The 21774-nt window shown below is 44.5% G+C and overlaps 2 long non-coding RNA genes across 4 annotated transcripts in view; one reads left to right on the top strand and one right to left on the bottom strand.

Annotated features, from left to right (window-relative positions):
- Positions 1 to 8658: 8658 nt before the first annotated feature.
- On the bottom strand, positions 8659 to 21771 carry LOC310696965. Of its 2 annotated transcripts, XR_014520812.1 has the most exons (5): positions 21659 to 21771; positions 19937 to 20020; positions 15537 to 15601; positions 10717 to 10807; positions 8659 to 8870 (listed from the first exon to the last, which is right to left on the bottom strand). It is a non-coding gene; the product is annotated as an uncharacterized lncRNA (long non-coding RNA). The 2 variants fall into 2 exon arrangements; XR_014520813.1 differs by lacking the exon at positions 21659 to 21771 and having other exon boundaries at positions 19937 to 20498.
- LOC310696926 overlaps positions 20617 to 21774 on the top strand; it is a 29484-nt gene continuing 28326 nt past the window's right edge. For both annotated transcript variants that reach the window (XR_014520789.1, XR_014520790.1), the window contains exon 1: positions 20617 to 20767. This is a non-coding gene — a long non-coding RNA (uncharacterized lncRNA). The remainder of the gene's footprint in view (positions 20768 to 21774) is intronic.

The raw sequence follows: 21774 nt of genomic DNA, 5'->3' as shown, positions 1-21774 counted from the left end.
TTGTCCTGAGTTGCAAGGAAAAATGGTGAGTGGTACCGGATTGTAAACAGTGATATCAGAAAGAAATGAAATGCAGGAAAATCTCACTACTTGCACTTTTTTTGTATTTCATTTCTTTCTGACATCACTGTTTACTATTTCTCTCTCTCTCTCTCTCTCTCTCTCTCTCTCTGTGTGTGTGTGTAACACCCATAATGCAGGAAAAGACTTCATGCATCTGATGAAGTGCATTGTAATCCATTAAAGTTTATGCCATAATAAATTGACTTGCTGTTGTTTTACTATAACGAAGTCTTCTTTTTGCTTGCTTATTTATTAATGGAGCACCCAAGTATATAGAATTGTTGAGGAGAGGGGATGAATAAATAAATAAATAAATAAATAAATAAATAAATAAATAAATAGAGAAATATGTGTAAGTCTGGGCTTTGGATGGACCAAGATAGAAACAAGAAATGACCAGGTTTATAGGACCCATTGCTTGACCTTGAATACAGATCTCATTTCTTTCTTTCTCCTGCTTATCAAATATTTCTGAGGGAGAATCACCATCCCATGAAGCCAGGCTTTAATTTATCTTGCGTGGAGTACATATACATTGTCTCCATCCTCAGTCTTTCTTAGGAAATGTCTAATGATTTGATTCTGCACACAAAAAGGCAACAGCAACAAAAGCCAAATGAATGCTAACATCGCCACACCTTTCCCCCCCGCAACAGATTGCATTCAGGCCCTGCTGAATACTTCTGCCTTGGTTTCATCAGTTAGTGTATTAGGTTATGAAGGGCGTAATCAAGCAATGTATTAAGCAAGAAAAGCCTCTTGCTGAAATACAAGACCCCTCCTCCTTAAATAACTAAAATTTGTGTCTTTTTAAAAAATGCCCAAGTAAGACATTGGGATGGGTTGTGTGTATGACCACATTCCCCAGTGCTGCAGTCTGCATACCAAAAACTCCACAGGTCCCAGAGCCACAAGACACACACAGTCAAATGAAAACAAGTCATAATCTTTCACAAATGTGTTTGCTTTTTTATATAAAATAGCGAGTTATATTTGCCTACACTCTCTCTCTCTTTTCTCTGGAGTGCACACACAGAGTTCTTCTATCTCTCACACAAGCTAGGCAGCCTTACAGCAACCTGACCAAAAAGTTTATTTGCTTTCTAAGCTCAGCTTAAATTATACCTAAGGGATTGATTTAACATTTGAATGCTGTAGAATAACTTGAAATGATCCAACGGTGGCTTGCAATTCTTGTTCTTCTCCTTTTTGCCTCTATTTCTAGTGTGACATCAGTGGAAGGAAAAGAAACCCATTTTAACTGTTTATAAGTGGTGGATGAGTTAGCTCAAGCTTCACCAGCCTGGAGCCATCCAGATGTTTTAGACTACAATCCCCAGCATAGACTCACTAGGGCTGATGGGAGTTGTAGTCCAAAACATCTGGAGGGCACCAAGTTGGCAAAGGCTGAGATAGTTGGTGGTCATCTGACCCACTAGCTTTTATGAATAAACGTGGTGTAGTAATGCATTGCACATCAATAAATCAGTGGCTCAACACATGCAGCCTGGCTAACTAGGAAAGTGATTGGGAACCAGACACATCAGCTGTTGTTGAACTATAGCTCCTCTCTCTAGTTGCTACTCTCTAGTTGTGCTGTATTCTCTGGAGTCTTGTCAGCTGTAGGCCTGGTCACTGTTAGCATTTTTAATTGCTGGTGCTTTTAGTAATTTGGTTAAAGAATGAAAGAAGAATTCCCTGGACGCCTAGATGCAGGTTTGGGGCAAGTTCTCTTTGGTGAGTGAGACCTAGCAGAGATTTAAAATTACAAAACATGCAGCAAAGTAAAACAAGGAAATAAAGGCTGTTAGACCTTTAAAATTCCCCCTTCTAAGTTTCTTCCAAAAGCTCCCCACTTTCCCTTAGCATAGAAAGAGACCACATCTTTGGTAAGTTAAAAGTGGTTTACTTACAAATCTTCAAAGGTCGCATTCATGTGAAGCAAGAAAAGACCAGCAGTATAACTTAGTTTCAAAAAGTGGTAAAATGTTTCTACATTATTTGTATAGAAACACAAAGATGGCTTGCTAAAGCCAACAAAGTCTAAGGCTGGATCTAGACATATATAAAAAAAAATGTTTCAGGAAAATGCATTGTAAAGCTCATACTGTAATGGGAAATCACAGACTGAACTCTACAGCGCCATTTGCTGTCACAATGTTATGATAATGCATTTCAAATTATTTTTTGGACTAATGTAGCTGAGTCCTAAGATTGGAGCATCCAATATAGATGCCCTTATTGGGTTGCGTTCACATGGCGGAAGAAACAGAAAGGTGGAAAGTGGGAGAAGTTTAATAGCCCTTCCTTCCAGTGGCATAGCGTGGGGGGTGCAGGGGGGCGGCTGCACCGGGCGCAACATCTGGGGGTTAGGGTTAGGGGGCGCAAATCCACGGGTTAGGGGGTGCAAATTACTTGCCTTGCCCCGGGTGCTGACAACCCACGCTACGCCACTGCTTCCTTCCAAGGTGAGTGGGTGTGACCTAGCTAAGCCTGGCAGGACAGTTTACTCTATGGTCTTAACCCCTTCATGCATTAGAGTTAAGCTGGCTATATCCCACAAGAATTGTGCCTTGAAACAGACCAGTAAGCAGTGGAGTTGTTGTAACATAGGAGTCACATGCATCCCATAACCAGCCCCAGTTGATATTCTGGCTGTGGTATCCTGGACCAGCTGGTTTGAATAGATCAAAGCTGCCTTTCTAACCCTGTATCATGTGATGAACTGCCTAAACCTTATTCATGTAATCGTCCTAGCTAATACTTCTGTAGCTGCTATTCCAGGGGGCATTGAAAAATAGCAGGTCTTTTCACACCTAAGCTGAGAGTCCTGTAAGCTTCTGCTGTTGCTTAAAGTGGTTGATAATCTGAACATTAAACCTACATTGGTCACCAAATGTGTCTTAATTTCAGAACCCTGCTTTCAATTCTCCATTAAAAACAACCACACATTCATACACATAGTACACCCTAGAGATTCAAAGGTGAGGTAAGTCTTGCCTGAAAACATTCTAAATCTGCAAGTCTGTGGGATCTTTGGCTTAGCTTGGCCTGACTGGTAGCAGCTTGGGTGGGACTGGATCAGTCACCCCTGCCTTTCCAGAAAGCTGCCACAGGGTGGTGCTAGAGTAAAGGCAAATGACTGTCACCATTGTGACCCCCACCCCTCACACAACACCACCATGGATGGTCCTGGTATTTCAGTCTTCTCAAGAGCTAAGAAACTCATTGCAAAACATGTCGTCATTTAAAACCGTTTTAAATCACAACTAGTCAGGCATGGCAGAAAACAAAGGAATGCGTCCAGAAATGCCTCACCAGGGATACCAAACACTGTTCTTAAAAGCAGAAGCTCCAGTACTTAACCTTACAAATTCCTTTCCTGTTCCCTGGGCGGATGAGAGATGAGGCAGCTGCCTATAGGAGAGCTTGGAAGGAATGGTTCAGGTTGCAGAGCAGCCAACCTGGCAGGGAAGCCTCAGCTGAGCGGGAAGGAAGACTTGACAAGCTTCTTAGCAAATGCCCCACGGCTTACAGAGATAAGCATAAAGCAGATGAGTATGAAATTGCCCCGTTCTCTGTTCGGCCTGGCCTCATCCCTTGCAAAGATGATAATCAGACTGATTGCATATTCTCCAGTCATTCCTATTTTCTGGGAAATCACTGTACTGTCCCTAGTTTTGCCTTTTGGGAATGTATTCATAACATCTCATTAGTCTTGTTTCCTGGAGTTCGGGATTCTTACCTCCTTCACTCCCAAGGTCTCTAAAAAGTAACTCTTTGAGTGGGATCTGCCTGATCTCTCATATACATGTATTATGTACAAGGCAAAAAGGTAAAGGTAAAGGACCCCTGGATGGATAAGTCCAGTCAAAGGCAACTATGGGGTTGTGGCGCTCATCTCACTTTCAGGCCGAGAGAGCCAGCATCTGTCCACAGACAGCTTTCCAGGTCATGCAGCCAGCATGACTAAACTGCTTCTGGCACAGCAGGACACTGTGGTGGAAACCAGAGTGCATGGTAATGCCGTTTCCCACCACAGCGGTACCTATTTATCTACTTGCACTGGTGTGCTTTCGAACTGTTAGGTTGGCAGGAGCTGGGACAGAGCAATGGGAGCTCACCCTCTGGTGGCGATTCGAACCGCCAACCTTCCGATAGGCAAGCCCAAGAGGCTCAGTGGTTTAGACCACAGCGCCACCAGCATCCCTGTACATTTATATACATTTATACATGTATATAAATGCACAGGCATGTATATGAGAGTACTGTGTGTAGATGCTGCCATTTCACATGCTGGTGCGGCACATTTTGAACTGTTGGTAACAGATTGTAGAATGTGTGTTTGTGTGCGTTTTCCCCTAGCATATTGTTTAATTAAAAGAACAAATGCCTTCTCGTGTTCTTCAACCCAGTGGAAGTTCACATTGTTCCCCTTTCCCTGAACAGGCACAATCTTGCCTCCCCTCCTCCACTCAGCAGGCTCTGGGACATTGGTCCAGTTTGTCCTAGTCTGTATTGCAGAAGTGTATGGGATTCTTCACAGCAGCCTTTGTTTTGCCAACAGCTGAAAATGCTGTTTACACTTGACTTGAGTCTTCAGCTCTGCTTGAACCTTGGAGTTTTGCTCTTTCAGGGAGAGAGAAATGTGAAATACCTCTTTCATCACAGGTAAATTCTCTGTGCTCAGGACCAGCTTTCTTGAAAGACAGAAACAATGTTATCATCCACAAACCTCAACTTTAGGAAAGGACGTGCAGTTCAGAGAGCAAGTCTGCCTACATACTTGCACGATAGGATAGGAAGTATTACAGTGGTTACAGCTATGGACCAACCACTCCTTTTGGGAGGAAATTGCTTGTTAATACAGTGGTACCTCGGGTTACATACGCTTCAGGTTACAGATTCAGCTAACCCAGAAAGAGGGCTTCAGGTTAAGAACTTCGCTTCAGGATGAGAACAGAAATCGTGCTCCGGCAGCACGGCAGCAACAGAAGGCCCCATTAGCTAAAGTGGTGCTTCAGGTTAAGTACAGTTTCAGATTAAGAACAGACCTCCGGAACGAATTAAGTACTTAACCCGAGGTACCACTGTAGTACAGAATGCCTGGCTGATGGAGAGCTAAGTGGTAGGAGATGGTCTTCTGGAACTGGAGATCTCTCTCTCTCTCTCTCTCTCTCTCTCTCTCTCTCTCTCTCTCTCTCGTGTTTAGAAAAATACAGTCATAACAGCTTGAGGATGATGGCATCCCACCTCAAGCTAAGGGAAGGGAATAGGTGGGGGGGGGGGTCTCTGAAGATCTGGTGCATGATGGGTAATGGATTTGCTGCCATGTAGGGCAGCCTGCTGTTTGTTCTGCTTGAATGATTATAAATCAAACAAATATTACAAAAAACACACACCTCAATCCATTTCCAAAGGAAACCAAACCCAGGTAGAGCTTACCCTGAATCGTCTCATTATTTGGGCCATGTGGGGGGCCTGCAGCCACATATTTACAAATGAGCTTACGGCCCACTCCTGCCGAATTTGGGCACTTGGCTTTCTGTGCATTGTTTCAGTAACTTTCGTAAGAGAGCAAGCCCACCCAGCCTGCTCTATCACTTGGCCCGCCACCAGCCAGCTTATGCTCTCAACATGCTCCAGCTGTCTTGGCAATTCCATCTAGGGAAAGAAAGTTTAAGCAAACTCTAACCGCATAGTGCACAACTGCACATGGCAACTGCTGAGTGTGTTCAATCGACCGATAGCGGCAAAGCCTCTAAAGTGTATGAGACTGGAAAGGACTGTGAAGGATGTCGTATGGGGGGGCTGTAGTGCAGGGCAGGGGTTGTGATTTTAAGATAATTGCCTCAGAGTGGAAAAGAAGAGGCTTGTTTTCATGGCTGGGGGGTCAGGGATCCTTTTTTCCAGTGTTTAATCACATGCACATGTAGCAGTCTTAATCATTTCACATGAAAACATTTGTAAATCTATTTGATTCAGTGAAGAGGATTAGAGACTTGATCAATATGCCAATAGCCAGCTAAATAAATGGAACACTTTGAAGACAGCTACACACGCCCCATCCATTGAGCACACATTTAAATGCCAATTGCCCCCTTGTTTTCTTTCCGCTCTGCCTTTTGCCACCATCCATCCAAGTAGCCTTCCCCAACCAGCTGCCCTCCAAACTCCAGTCCCTACTGGTCTTGATCTCTGGCCATACTGGCTCTGGCTGGTGCGAATTGAAGGGCATCCATAGGGCAACAGCTTGGGAAATGCCAAGCAACTCTTGTCGCTGAGATAGTAATTGATTCACATGAGATGTTATAGTCCAAATTAACAGACCGTGCCTGTGTTTGTGAACATTTGTGCATGGATATGTGTGCCTGAGTTCCCCAACTGTGGAGGTATAATATGTGCACCTATGCCCTGCCCTTTCACCATAGGAATGCAGTTTATGAAGCTGCACTGCCAGCGCAACATAACCACATCCCCAAGTTCAATATACAAGTTCCCATGCACTAAATCCAATTACATTTCATCACCCTCCCGTGTCCGCTGGAACAAAGCTCTTGCTGTTTAGAGAATGGCCATATGGGGGCATGAAGATCGCAAGCTTTCCTGCTGCCCCTCCCTTCAACTTCCTGGCCTCCCCCCCTCTCCGTTCCTCCTCCTCCTCCTCCCTGCCCCCCAACCAGTAAATAGCCTTCTCATTGTGTCATAGGCACTCTCTGCACAAGTCCATATTTGCACAATGCTAGCAACTCACAGGCCACTGCAGCCTAAAGGGCTTATTTTAAGCTTGTTGGAAAAGAACATTGTTTGGTGGGAATTAAACTCTCGGTTCTCAAAAAAGGGCAAAATGAAAAGGGACTAATTCTACTGACTCCTTGGGTTGCATAAACATGGAGACGAGTCCCATCTGGAGAGAGGGCAGGGGAGAATTTTCTTGCTGGCACCCAGCAGAGGTCAATGTCCTCTCTTGGACATTTTATCAGGAGTGTCAGTAGGACAGGAAGGGAGGCCAGTTCCCAATCCCTGGATGGCTTCTCCCATGTGATTTCCAGTGGGATTTAGAATTTCTGTGCCTCTTTAATGCATAAAATAATGAATGCGGACAGAACTGTAAGCATTCTTTCGTTGTAGCATGGAACTTGCACGTTTGTTCTTTCTCTGTGCAAGCAGCCCAGCAACTAGTGTCTGGGTGCATAGCAAGCAAGACTTGTGAGTTCCACCAGCCCTCCTTTCCCAGTCTGTGCCCAGAGCCAGATAGCATTTGTCATAGAAGTACTATGTCATCATCAGCCACAGCACTCATCCGAGAAGTGAACATGATGTCTTGGGTGGTGGGTGGTGGAGAAAGGTTTTTCGGCCTCTCTCATAATACTAGAACTTGTGGACATCCAATGAAGCTGAACGTTGGAAGATTTGGGAGAGACAAAATAAAGTACTTCTTCACCCAGCATGTAGTTGAACTATGGAAGTGACTCCTAAAAGTTGTAGTGATGGTGGCCCCCATCTTGGATGTTCTTAAAAGAGGATTAGACCGTTCATGGCTACTAGCCAGGAGGTCTATGCTCTACCTCCAATGATGGAAGCAGGATGCCTCTAAATACCAGTTGCTGGGAACTTGAGAGAATATTGCTCTGCTTGTGGACATCCCATAGACATCTTGTTGGCCACTGTGAGAACAGGATGCTGAACTGGAGGAACGTTTGCCTGATCTAGCAGGACTCTTCTTATGTTTATACCATTGGCATAGTGTGGTGGTAAGGACATAGGGGTGGTTGCCCCAGGTGCAAAATTGTTAGGGGCACAAAATTTCAACACCCAGTGTTGCCTTAATTCAGCTGTGCACTTCCATTGCTGGGCTCTGTTGAAAACAGCTTCCCCATGAGAGCCAGGAAGTGGCTTCTTCAGGCAACGGAATGACTATTATTTCTGCAGCTGCAATCTCCTGGGTGATACAGAGGCCATTATGTGCATGCGTACTCCATCCATTTCTCTCCCTCCCACACAACCCTAGGCACTGGCAACCCACACTATGCCAATGGTCTTTGCAGAATTTCCACGTTTCTCACTGCTTCTGTCTTCACCACTAGTGCAGGACTCCTTGTCCTGTGAAGTACACACACACAAACACACACACACACACACACACACACACGATGGTGCTTTGCTGATTGGTAAAAACCTTTTTATTCTGTCAGTTTTTTGCCAGCTAAGCATGGGCTGTTTTTAAGGCCATATTTTATCTGTGGCCTCTGCCTTTGTTGTATTTTTAATGCTGCATTTCTGATGCAGTTTTATGGTGCAATGGGTTTTTAGGACACAGAGGATTTTAAATTGCTGTCAGCTGCCTTGAGTAGCGCACAGTGATTGATATAAATCAATAAATAAGCCTGGCATGCTAACCACTGGACCAAAAGGCTGTGGACACCACCAAGAGGCGTGTGGGAGCCTTATGAGGCAATCTCAGTCTCTCTGCTCTGCTGTGCACCCCCAGCTGTCCCTGGTCTTTTTGACATGACCCATTCCTCCTCACACCTGGCAATGCATTAAGAACACACAAATCTGCGTATGAAGTTCTTGGAAGAAATATGACGTTCCTTGTCAATAAACAGTGTATTAGCGAAGTGGGGATTGGGGGAGAGCAATGGTGAATCCAGGCGTCGTGTATATCCTGCTGCTGCGGCCTGAGCACATTTATCACTGCTGTTTACATCCCCCTTACATGTTCCAGATGCACAGGTTTCTTGCTAACAGCCATTTTGTTCTTCCTTTCTGTGTGTCTTTGTTTCTAGTTCCTTGATCCCAAGCACCTGGTGGGAAATTAGCCAGTGTGAATGATTGCACACAGAAACTTCCGTCCTGCTTCCTGCATCTCCTGGCCTCCTGTCCCCAACCACACCCCATGTTACTCGCAGCTGCCAAGGAAAACTGTGATACAACGCTTGCTTGTAGGAAGCATAAGATGTGCATAAGCGAGCACCAATAATGGGGGCGCCTTGCACACAACCCATGTCTAAAGTCATAAGATGCTGCCTCGTACCTGGTGAATCCATCTACACCGGTATTGTTTATTGGGTAGCCAACACTGTGTCCTCCAGCTTTTCATGGGCTCCAGTTTCCATTAGCCCCAGCTTTCATAGCCAATGGTTAGGGGTGCTGGGAGTTGTAGTCCAGCAATATCTGGAGGGCACCACATTGGGTACCTCTGGTCTACTCTGTGTCTGGCAGCAGCTCTCCAGAGGTTCAGGCACGGATCATTCAAAGCCCCATCAAGTCATGCTTTGTGGAATCAGTTTCAGTTTTTTGCAATTTTTGCAGATGATGCTGTGCTTGTGAGCATGCATCCAATGATTTCTCCTCTTGACCCTTGCCCTTCGTGGATGATGAAAACTAGCTGGGTTGGGGGCATGCCTGGGTGGATTCAAGATGTGGTTAATGCATCTTTCCATGAGGTGGTGGTGCCGGCTGCCTTGAAGGAGATGACAGTAGAAAAACCCTCCCTGGATCCAATAGTATATAACAGCTGCTACTCCTTTGCAGATATTCTCTTCTGGGGCAAAAGTACTGCAGAGTGGCATGGTCATGCAGCTGCAGCATTCTTGGGGGACCCTGGGCTGAATTCAACCATCTCACCTAACCCTTCCAGAGCATCCTTTCCACCCAGTGCTCCCTGTGTGGTTTAACATTTGTTTCCAAAGGAAGATAGGCACCACCTACATCACTCAGCAATAAAATAAAATTAAAAGGGATATGTGTGACATCCTGAAATCCAGCTGCCACGGGAATCAGAGTTGACTAGGCCCTGATGTTCAGACAGCCAGAAGATTTCAAAATTGCCAGTCTCCATAATGTTCCTGAAACAAATTAGGCTGGCAAGCAATATTGTGAAACCTGGTCCATAGGTATTTGTTTTGTGTGCACATAGGGAAATGGTCCAGACTATGTCTCCCGTCTCCTTTTGAAGTTGCAGTTTGATTTGTTCAGAAATAATGGCTTGGATGCCTGTGAATTATCACTGTCGCTGCAGAAATACAGGATGGGGGTTGGACTTCCTTTGATGATCTTTATCAAAGATCAAATAGACGAGGACACAAGCAAGCATGCACAGCTGTAGACTTGTCTACAAAAGTGTAGCTCAAGTACAGTTCAGGTGGCAGTGTAATTTTGTGACAGTAAATACTGGACGGACAAGCTAATGTGCAATTTGAGGGAAGGCAAATTGGATCAGATGGATGGACAAGTTATTGAGAACCATGATAGTCAAGCTAGTTCTGCCCTTTGCAGATCTGTGCACAGTAGTGCTGTGCTTGAGAGTGCTGTGAGACATGGCATCAGACATGGCATCAGAGACATGGGTCCTAGAGTGTGCCAAATACTTGCCATGGCCGTGCTTAGGGTCTGGAGCACTCAGCTGCAATGTTGGTCCAGCCTTGTCATACATTTACCATCCTTCTCATTTAGATACTACCCATTTGTAACACCAACAGTATCCTCTCCTTGAGTCAGGGATGGGAAACTTCAGGCCAAATCAACAGGACTTGGCAGATTCTACTAACTTCATATAGCCATTTGTCGTCTTCTTCTTTAAGCAAGAAAGACAATACCATGGAAACATGGTTCCCATTTATCATGATGTCTCAACCAGACTTGACCCACCTCAGAACCTTCCTTTTGTACTGTCTGCCATGTCCCAGGCACACCACCAGGGATTTCATCTGACCTTCCAAGGACTTGGCAATCCCCATGTCTTTGTTCAAAAGAAATGTTGTTGTTGTTGTTGTTGCTGCTGCTGCTGCTGCTGCTGCTGCTGTTGTTGTTGTCTGTTTTTATTTAAATCTGTATTCCACCCTTTATCCAAAGACCCAGGGTGGTTCACAACAGAAAAATACCATCCTTTTCTCATGGGACACCTTTGGCTTGATGGGTCAACTCACAAGTTACACATGTTTCTTGTAGGCCTTGTGGGCATTTCGAGCTTTGCTTTCAAACCAGTCTAAACAAAGCCCTCAGATCCTTCCCTAATTGGTCCTGTCTGCCCAGTGGAGCTTGGCCACACCCTGAGCAAGGCCAGCCAAGACTGACTGCAGAAAGATTTTACGGCTCCCAAAACCCTAACATTTACTTCTATGCCTGTACCTGGCACTCACTTCAAACCATTAAGTTGTCACCCAGGGATTTCTGAGATGGATTGTTAAGCTCCCCTCTTAGTCATCTTCTGCCAAAACAAATCACACTGTCTCTTGGGGAACGGGTTGCAGCTAATGGACCTAGACACACTCTGTACCCAACTTGCCCAGCCATTTCAAAGAACTAGAGGGCAATGTTTGACAACTGCCCTATTAGGCAAACCCCTCAAGGAATCTTCCTCCGGAGCAGTCCTATTGACTGGTGGTCTCAACACTAGCACAAGAAACCCTTTCTGTGCATGGCTGTGACTATGCATATGGGGAGGATCATATTGGCTCAAAACCAGCAATGCCTTTCAGAGAAGGATAAACTGAGTAGTCTCATTACTAAGGTGAGCCTTGTAATCCTGTCCAGCAGTTGTGCTGGCAAGCTTGTTTTCTCCTACTTCAGAGGGTAGGACCAAACCAATGAATTCAAGAAACGAAAAAGGAGATTCCGACTAAACATCTGGAGGAACTTTCTGACAGTAAGAGCTGTTTGATAGTGTAAGGCATAATATACAAATGGAGGACTGGGAAAGACTTTGGAAAGAAGGTTTAAGATTCACTGCATGTACAGTCATAAATGAAAATGTTATGAAAATGATGTCTCGATGGTATGTAACACCTGTAAAGTTAGCAAAAATGTATAAGACAAGTAACAAATGTTGGAAATGTAAAGAAAAAGAAGGTACCTTTTTTCATATGTGGTGGGAATGTAAGAAGGTAAAATGCTTTTGGGAGATGATTTATAATGAATTGAAGAAAATGTTGAAATATACATTTGCTAAGAAACCAGAAGCATTTTTACTAGGTATTACAGGTAATGAGATAAATAAGAAAGAAAAGAAGTTATTTTTATATGCAGCAAGATAGCAGCAAGAATATTGATGGCCCAGAAATGGAAACAGGAGGAGCTACCTACCTTAGAAGAATGGAGAACCAAAATGATGGACTATGCAGAACTGGATAGAATGACCGGAAGGATCTGGAATCGACGAGATCAAAGATTTACAGAAGATTGGGAAAAGTTTATCCAATATTTGCAAAAACTGAGTGATAATCAGATTACGTTTGTAAGTTTTAAGGAAGCTCTGTGATGGGAAAATGTGAAAAAAAGTATTAAAAATGAACTGAAGTTAACAGCATTAATAACAATGGGTAGAAATGTGTAAAAAGTAATAAAGTGAAGGAATTGCAGACAAATTGAGGGAAGTCAAAAAAGGGAAGTAAGATGTAATTAAGATGTTTGGAGTGTATAATTCTGTTTTTGTATTTGAAAACCAATAGAAGAAGAAGAAGAAGAAGAAGAAGAAGAAGAAGAAGAAGAAGAAGAAGAAGAAGAAGAAGATAGTGGAATGGACTTCCTCAGAAGCTGGTGGACTCTTTTTCATTGGAGGTTTTTAAGCAGAGGTTAGATGGCCGTCTGTCATGGATGCTTTAGGTGAGATTCCTGCATTGCAGAGGGTTGGACTAGATGACCCTGGAGGTCCCTTCCAACTCTACAGTTCTATGATTCTATGGTATTTAAGGCTTGTAGTCAATAACAGTGGTGTGAAAGACCTATAGGAAATTGACAAGGGCAAATCTCATCCACCACCCATGTTTGTGCTGCAATAAAGAGATGACCAAACAGGAATACTTTTTAAGCCGACTTAACACTCTAGTTGTGTGTGTGCGTGCAGATTCAATTTAGTATAAAACTCAGCCACAGCCGTGTTCTGAATGTGACCTTGCAAGGGTGTGTTGACCTTGCTGCACTCATTAATCATGCCACTCGCCACTCATTTAATCTTGGCAGCTCATGCAATTATTATTATTGCTATTATTTTAAAAGGGAAGCCAGATTCTTGTTTCAGCTGCTTCAGGTAATATATGGGCCAAGAAACTCCAGCTTATCGCTAAACAATCCACCCTCAGCTGGTGTTACGTGGCTGGTTCAGGCGCTGCAAGTGTAATGTGTTTGTACAATGACTCGGAGTTACAAGAAGGAGGCTTTCCTTATCAGGGCCTGTAGTTTCTGTCTGGGTTCACAGGACCAATGTGCGTGCACAGACACAGACGTATCCTGTGCTTGGTTCTCCTCTCTCAGAAGCTTGCCCTGGTGCATTGAAAACAAGCCTACTGCCTATGTCTGCTCATACACAAAAACATGTTGGGGAAGGAATAACATTTCACATTTTGTAACTGCTGTTGAATATAGTATGCTGGGGGGAAATTCTGAACCAGCAGCTCTGGAGACAGATGTACACTAAATTAAATAGCAAGGTGGACACAATAAGAACAACTTGCCTTGTATTCAGTGACCTGTCCAAAATAAGATAACTGTGTTTCAGACTTTACAAAGCAGCATTGGCTATATTTCCTTATTAGGCCTGTGTGTGTAAACTTAAGTGAATGGAAGCACTTCCTCCAGTAGAATCTTCTCTAAGTGCTAGTTGTATGATCTACCTGGAACAGGGATGGGGAACTTGTGGCCCTCCAGATGTTATTGGACTGACCATTGGCCATGCTGCCTGGGGTTGGCGGGAGTTGGAGCCAGCCAACTGGAAGGCCAGTTTCTCCACCACTGGCTTAGAAGGTACCATTTCTTTGCTAGGCTATAGGGAAAGTCTATTCACCCTTAGGGGAATGCATAGCAATTCTCTAACATGTAGCCAAGCTCCAAAGCTACCCAGTAACATAACTTAGGAAGGATGAGGAGCTGCCACAAGCACAACTTGGAAAAGGATGCAAAACAAACTTTCCGCCCTCAATCATATTAAAATAATGCCGTGACATTTTAAGTTTGGAATAATTAAGTATGTTGTCAAGGTGGTAGATGAAAGGACAGGTGTTAACTGGCAGAGCTATGTCATGAAGGCAGACGGCCAGGCACCTTCACAGTTTCTGATTGGCCCTGTCCTAATGCACTGAAACATGTTCAGACACCATTAGCTGAGGAGGTCAGACTCAGATGTATATGGCTCTCCAGCACTGGGCAGGAGCAACTAGCAGGCTTTTTGCATTACAGCTTCTGAGCCAACTCACAGCAGGAGCAGACTGTCTGAGCATGAGCGCTTGACATTCCAGCAGCAGTAGCAGCGCCCCTCAAGATACACAACCATTCGGGAAGCTTATCGTTAGGAGTAATGCTTCACTTTGACAGGACTGGAGAGGAAGGCCAAAGGAGACTGACTTAAACCAGATCCATAAAGAGCAAACATGGTCCACCTTGGTCTTATCTCTATGGCAGCTTCTTGTCTTCCTGGTACAGAACTGGAAGGCATCACCAGGAAACACAGACACATTTCCCTCCAGATCTCTCTGCTCCATGGGAAGCCTAGTAAACCAGCTGTGCAGACTTAGGGACCAAAGAGGTCACACAGCTCCTCGCCAGCCATGCTGAATGATGGAGACCATCATGGTGAATGGTGGGAACCAACAGAAAGCCAGGGGCTTCACAGATTCCAAGCTCTGCTCTGCCATTCCACCTTTCTGAAGGCAAGTTTTATTTCAGGTATATTCCGCAACTATGCTATTGACACAATAATAGTCCATCAGTGGTGGATTTACTCTGCTTCCTTGGTTGTGCTGTGATATTTTCCCAATGCTACCACATCATTGTTGTCTGGAGGGGCTAGAGCGCAACAAAAGTGGGACACACATAAACACACAACCCTGGATATTTGTGGTATGAAAAGTTACAGGACCACAGCAGGATGTTATAGGATATACACTGACTGGAAATGAAGCAATATGACAGCCACAAAACTTTTGCAGGCGCAAATAGTATTGAAAGTGGAATCATATGTGACTGTCCTGATAATATCATGAGCACCAAAAATCATGAATGCACAATAAAAAGGGATGTCTTCAGAGGCCCTAACTCTTTAAAATGGCTGTACAATCATCTCCATTGCCCAAAATGGTCAAAAATTGAGGACCCCTCTCTCCCTGTTCCAAAGCCTGTGTCCACATCAATTGCTGCAAGACTCTTTTGGTTGAAAGAACCAAACAGCTTCTTATGGGATCCAGAAACTGGGAGTGATAAAACATGCCTGGATTTCAAACTGAAAGCTGTTCATAGGCAACCACAATGAAGTCAGGAAGATTAATGGTTATGGAGGCAGGAGGAGAGGCAATCACGGTTGATGGAGACACCAAGCCCAGATGGATTACAGTAGAGTTTTGTTCTGGTACATTTGTGTAGAAACAAAATTTTAAAAAATGAACTCTGTTGAAATTCTTCTTCACTCAGAATGTTTTGTTTTATTTTACACAGTTGCAATAAGACAAGGGCTGTAAAGATAGTAACATCCTAAACATTACCTTATTAAGTCTTCTTGGAAACAGAGGGCATGGCCCTGTCGGGTCATGGAACAAGATTTTAGCATCTAGTGAGCAAACAAGAGGGAACACTACATTTTTCACTTCATTTTAGAAATCGAGTTACTAATTATAGAAGGTATTTAATGGCACAGTATATTTGTGTTTCTGCTAGCACCAGCCCATCACTGTAAGAAGTGGTCTGACTGGGTGACTTGAGTAGGTGAAACAGGGCAGACACAAGAACGAGATGGCAACAGAAACCTCCTCTGCAGAGAAGCATGTTGTAAAGAACAGAAAAGAGCTGCTTTGAGATTTTAAAGGCTCTGGCTGAAATTGGCTGTAGCTCAGTCGCAGAGCCTCAGCCTTGCAGGAAGAAGGTCCCAGATTCAACTGCTGGCATCTCTAGGTAGGCCTGGGAATGTCCCAATGCCTGGAACCTTAGAGAAGTGGCTGTCAATATCGAGCTAGATGGATGAATGCTCTGACTCAGTACAAAGCAGCTTCCTGCGTTCCTCCATTTGCCACCCACTTATGTGATGACAGTGGGCCAATGCTCTTAGAAGACTTTACCTCCCTGAGACTGACGTCTCCTTCTCTGCAACAACCATGATAGCATGAATTGTGAAGTTTTTGAGCAGAATGGGCACGGCTTAAGCAAAAGTAAAGAGAGTGTTCAGCTGTTGCTTGGATTCGCCATCTAGGTTCATTGCACTTCTTTGTTGACTCTGTGCTCTTCTTACACACTTTCCGCTGTTCCTTTTGCTCGGCTGCTTTCATTTATGCCCCTCATCCATTTGGCAGCCCTAATAAGATCTGGTATTGATTGAGGGCTTGTCGTCCAGACTTCCTTTTGCACTGCACTCTCCAGGCACAGGCCCGTGGTATAAAACTCTGTGTCCGAGCGGCTTTTGTTCTTTTGGCCCCGGTGCTTTCCCTGGGAAAAATCTGCTTTTTACCACTGAATTGGAGCAAATGGCAATCTGCAGAAAACCTAATTGCCATATGCTCTGATTCAGCAGTAAAATGCTCAGACAGGGCACTTTCAAGGCCAGAGATGTGCCTAGAAAAATAGCACAAAAGACAGCCTGGAAGAGCCCTGAGACAAGTGCCAGAACCAAACCCCAAAGAAGCAAGAGGTCTGACCCCTGCAAAACCTTGTCTGACCACAGTTTTGTATCGTTGTATGCCACATGCAGACACGAGAGAGAGAGAGAGAGAGAGAGAGAGAGAGAGAGAGCGCGCATGCAAAGGGAATTGTAGCTTGGAGCCAGCAATTTCTCTAGCAGTTGTAGATATACTTTTTCCAGGACAATGACTGACTGGTAGAAACGTAGATGGGTGTGTCACACGAAGCATTAAATTTGGTCTAATAATGGGCTGCTTGGTACTTTCAATCAAAACAGCACGGCAGCAATTGATGTGGTTGCAGATTTCGGAGCAGGGAGGGGGGCAATTCCTCAATCCTTGACTATTTGGGGCAATAGAGATGTTTTACAGTTATTTTCAAGAGCTAGCATGAATGGTAGAGTAGAGCATTGCATCTATGAACCCCATGGCATTCTAGAAAAACTGATAGTGGGTCCCATACCAGGAAAATCAGGGATGAGCAAATTAAAGTGGATTAAAGTGCTCTGACACCCTTGCACAAGTCACCTTTAAAAAAGAAACAGACTTTTTGCAGTTAGGAAAGTGAAGGTGAAATCACAGAATCATAGAGTTGCAAGGGACCCTGGAGATCACCTAGTTAACCCCCTGCAATACAAGAATATGCATCCATCTCATACAGGGATTCAACCTACAACCTACAACCTTGACGTTATCATGCATTGAAACAGAGTAAATGCTCAGCAAAGCCTGGATATAATTTAAAATCCTTGTAAACTTTGTGCAAACCAATCAGGAAGAATGCGCAGCAAATAAGTCATCTAAAAGAAGCCCTTAAGGGCTTTTTCTGGACTCCATAATGCCCAGGGAAGTATGTTAAGGATTCCTGAAGGTATTGGGAAGGGTGTAAACAAGCCAGGTTTTTTTTTGGAACAGGCTGCCTTCTCCCTTGGACCAGTGGGATTTCTCTAAAGGATATTGGCTGTTTTAAAAGGCCTGTATTTCCAAGAAAAATGTAGCCGTGGCCATAATAATCCATCCCTAATTCCTAAGATTCCACTGTGTGAAATAGTCTCATGCCTTCAAAGGAGCTGCAGACCGTTCCAGTATCTGTGCTACAAACTCATGACAAGTTGTTATTTGCTGGAACAGAGATCCTTGTGGATCTCAGCGGATTAACTGCTCTGCCCTGCACGCATCATGCTAGGCTATCACACACCATGTGTGCTCCTAATATCAGGCTTAGGATTTGAAAACCAAGCACGTTATTTTCCCCAGCTACCTTTGCACTGCAGTTGAGGAGCAAAGCCCCTCATCTCTAGGTTCCCTTGAATGTGAAAAAGGTGCTTTTGGAATGGCTGTGCAAAAGGCATCAGCTCAAGACATCAGATATTTTGTTCTAGACCCCCAAGGTTGCCGCCTTGGGGAGGGGGGGGCTATATTTGTCTTCATGATGCTCCCCGCCTGGCAAGCCAATGCCATACAAGGTGTGTGGAGGGCAGGGGGGTCAATAATCACACCTATTTTTAGCAACACATCTCTGGAAAATGCATCAGCTACCTGGAGAGCGGTAACTAAAAACAGATGGTTAACCCCTTGACATATGTGCCTCATTACCTGCTAGGGAGCACCAGGAAGACAAAAAATAAGCCCAGTGCTGCTGTGCAAAGGCAACCCAGATCAGCACATAACTTAGCCAAGTTATAAAACAGAGGTGGAAAATCTGTGCCCTGAACTATACTAGAAATCATTTCTTCTGCTCTTTGTCTTATTCCTCATGCAAAAGCCGTGCTCTTCCGTGACAGCCATTACTATGCGCTGTGAGTGCTTTGAGGAAAGGAAGGCAACAGCACCAGGGGGAGCAGCCGATTCCTATATGTGGGATTTTCACAGACATTCCTGTGATCAGAAGAACAAGGTGAACGAAAGCACAAGGAACTGCTGATCCAGAGTTCTTATAACCTTAATGCCTTTCATGGGTTTTCAGTTGGCTGGTAATTAAATCATCCTGAGTGCAAACCCTACCATACATGGGCTCATGTTTCCCATCCGTACATGATTGAGTTTTGTGTTTCTCTCCTCAAATGCAACAGGGGCAAGCGACCAGAAACCATATCTGCTGTACTGGCTTCTTTGTTAGCAGGAGGAACTGTCAGGACTGACCTTTGCCTATTAACCTCCTGAGCAGAAAGAACTAAGTTGCCAGCTTCTATCCCATTATCCCTGATTACATCCCTAGTCAACATCCACCTCCTCTGAAGGTGTAGGGGAACATAAGAAGCTGCCCTTCTCCTGAGTTTAACCATTGGTCCATCTAGTGCAGCACTGATTGGCAGCTCTGAAAGTACATAGGCAGGAACATAGGAAGTTGCCTTATACAAAGTCAGACCCCTGGTCCATCTAACTCCATATTACCTACACTGACTGGCAGCATCTTTCAAGGGTTTCAGTTCACAGCCCTACCTGGAGATGCTGGGGATTAAAACTGGGACCTTCAGCATGCAAAGCAAGATGCTCTACCACTGAACTATGGCCCTGCCCCTAGTACAGTTGTATGACCTTTAATGGCACTCAAAGATGCTACCAGAGGCAGCTGTATCACCTTGTCTAATGACTTCCAAGGTCAGAACCTGTGCAGGTAGGGAGGATGAGAGAACCACCACAACAAAGTTTACCCTACTACGGTACTTGCAAGTCTCTCAGCAGGAGGATTCTAGGCTTAAAGCGTGGCATGAGGGCACCCATTAGCCTCATGACTAAGTTCTCAAAGGAGAACATTTTCCGTAAAAATTGACCCAGTGCATCCACACCATACCTTTAAAGCAATGGCTTCCCCCAAGGAATCCTGCAAACTGTAGCTGGGAATCATGGCTCTGTGGGGGTTCACAGGATTCTTTGGGCCAAGACATGTGTTCTAAACATATGGTGTGGGTGCCAGCCTCTCTGTCTTATTTCTCCAGACAAGGACCAATTCACAAACACTGGTGTGTCCTTTGTCTCCAAGAATGGTGTCCATGAAGAGACAGATGCAAAGCTAATGCAGTTTTTTAGCTTGGCCCTGAGTAGGCACAAAGGGCTCCTGGCCACAGGCTTCCCCCACTATAGTGAGTGACATTGTATTTCTAATTCCTAATATGCAAATTGTGTCCCTTTTCGGGTTATGCATTTCCTCTTATTAGGAAGTGTGTATGTGGCAACAGGATATAGAAAGGAACACAAGGATGCTATTTGACATGTGCCATTAAACATTTCAGGGAAGACAGAATGAACACACAGGAAGGGTGTGTGCCTTCTACCTGTGACTTGACGACTGCTCAAACAAAAGTCTCTCTCTGGCCTGCACAACCTGGAGTCTGGTCATGGAGGTGGATGTGACAAGGCTGTCAACAGATAAAAGTATAGCCATGGCTGTGGGGGAGGAAAACTAACCTTATATTGTTTGGTTGCAAAGTCAGCCATAAAAAATACCTTCCATTTAATTAACTGTACTCATGGCCCCCAGCCAAAGTGGAAGATCACCAGAGGTTACATAGAAAAACATGGTGTTTCTGGAAAGTGCCTTTCTATAGAAGGAAAAGATCCAGGTCTTGGATATATGCAAGAAAGATTTCCAATAATCTCATTCTCTATCCTTAAATGGCTCCATCCAACCAGGTTGAATAGGGTGCCTGGTCATATCAAAAGCAGGCAATTCACCATACCATATTTCTCTGTGTCATATACAAAAACACAGAGAGGGAGAGATAGTCTTGGTGTATTCATCTGCTCAGACACCCTTTTCAGCCTGGTCAGATGAAGCTTTTCAAAGTAATGAAAATCACAAGATAGATTAAGCCAGGCCAGGAAACATCTCGAGATCTCTTCCAACTCCCCACCCCACCCCATGGAATCCTCAGTACAGTCCTGGGCTGCAGTTACTCATGATGAACAATATACATTCTGTTCCACATGTTCTAGATTCACTGATCCAGAATACTGCTGCCTGGCTACATAAGAAGAATCACCAGCATAAGACACAGGGCTCATCTGCCCTGCACATTTAAAGCAGGATCATGCCACTTAAAAGACTTCATGGCTTCCCCCAAATAACCCAGGGGCTGTATTTTAAGGGTGCTGTGAGTTACTATGTAGGTAACCGTATTCCCCGGCACAGAGCTACAATTCCTAGAACTCCCTGGGAAGAGGGATTAATGGTTAAAGTACTGTAGGCCCAAGAGGGGAATAGGAGTCTCCTAACAACAGCCAGCAGCCTTAGCAAACTACATTCTTTGGTGGGGAACCATGAGGACATAAGAAAGGTGTTATGTACTGAAGTTCTCACCCTGGGCCAGCAGGGGGATACTGTAGATAGTTGTGCAAATAAGGGATAGAAAGTGGCGTTCAGTGATTGGATAGTTTTAGAAAATTGTTACAGTTACATTGTACTGGAGCTCTATATAAGCAGGCTGGCTGAACCCTTCAGTTCAGTTCTGTCCTGGCCTGTGAATAAACAAGAGCTGTTTGAAGAATTGCTGTGTCGTCTGATATGTTCACCCACAACTTAACAAAAGGCCCGCTGGATCAGGCCATTGGCCCGGCTAGTCCAGCATCCTCTTCTCACAGTGGCCATCCAGATGCCGATGGAAAACCAGGGAGCAGAACATGAGTACAAGAGCATTCTCCCCTTCCGTGATTTCCAGCAGCTAGTATTTGGAAGCATTGGGGCCTCCAGCTCTGGAGATAGAGCACAGCCATCATGGCTCATAGCCATTGACAGCCCTCTCCTCCACAAATTTGTCTAATTCTCTGTTTAAGCCATCCAAGCTGGTGGCCATCGCTGCCTCCTGGGAGTTCCATAGTCTGACTATGCGCTGTGTGAAGTACTTTCTTCTATCCATCGCGAATCTCCCAACACTCAGCTTCATTGGGTGCCCATGAGTTCCAGTGTCAGGAGAGAAGGAGAAAAAACTTTTCTTTATCCACTTTCTTCCTGGCACGCATAATTTTAGAAATTTCTATCATGCCACCTCTTCACTCACCCTTTCATTAAACTAAAATGTCTCGAACTCTGCAACCTTTCCTCGTAGGGGAGTTTTTGAGTTTGAGTTGCCCCTTTGTGAATCATTTCCAACCATACAATATTCTTTTTTTTTTT

Source organism: Podarcis liolepis, assembly GCF_965112155.1.
Source record: "Podarcis liolepis genome assembly, chromosome: 2".
Classification (NCBI taxonomy): Eukaryota; Metazoa; Chordata; class Lepidosauria; order Squamata; family Lacertidae; genus Podarcis; species Podarcis liolepis.
The sequence above is the reverse complement of the archived record's forward strand: the minus strand, read 5'-3'. Positions and strand labels throughout refer to the sequence as shown.